This window comes from Eurypyga helias, unplaced genomic scaffold, assembly GCF_000690775.1.
Source record: "Eurypyga helias isolate BGI_N326 unplaced genomic scaffold, ASM69077v1 scaffold10520, whole genome shotgun sequence".
NCBI classification, from domain to species: domain Eukaryota; kingdom Metazoa; phylum Chordata; class Aves; order Eurypygiformes; family Eurypygidae; genus Eurypyga; species Eurypyga helias.
Window position 1 is genome coordinate 44,796 of NW_010226254.1, and position 682 is coordinate 45,477.

A 682-nucleotide genomic window follows, 5' to 3' on the forward strand; every position below is an offset into this window, starting at 1 on the left:
GTAGGGAAGCAAGTGTCGGTGTGGTTTTCACTGAAAACAGGGTTTTTTACTATTATTTTAGGTCATCTGCTTACTTACTAACTCTGTGAGTGGAGGGCACATGCTATGCTGTATGACTATGGACTAGACAGTATCAAGTTCCCATAAATAATATTAGAAGAAAGAAATTGAAGCAAAAGTAAGTTCATTTAGGCTTTTTATTTCAAATTAAGTTATTTATTTGTATATTTCAATAATATTTAATTTATATCTGTAGATATTTATGATGCAAATTAGGCTTCTAGTCAATGTTTGCAACGATGTAACAGTTGCCATTAAGTGGTCCCGCATCAAGTAATGCAGAGTAGTCAAAAGCCAAATCACTTCTCTTGTTTACCCAGTATTGGAAATGTATCTTCCACCCCCTATATCCAATGGACAAAAACCCCAAAAAAAAATCCTTGGCAAGGACAGTTTTTAATCCATGCCTGGGATAGAAGCGTGCAAATTCCTGTCCAGGCAGGCAGTAATCACGTAGTGCTGGGGCCGTGCAGAACCCCAGCAGCCCCAGGGCTGCAGCCTTCTGTTCTGCTCTGGACGCCGGCCGCCCTTGGCACCTATCGTGTCCCCTGCAGGGTGGGGGCTGCTGGCAAAAGTAAGCATCTTTTGCCCTTCCTGCAGCAAAGGCTTCCTCCACCCACCA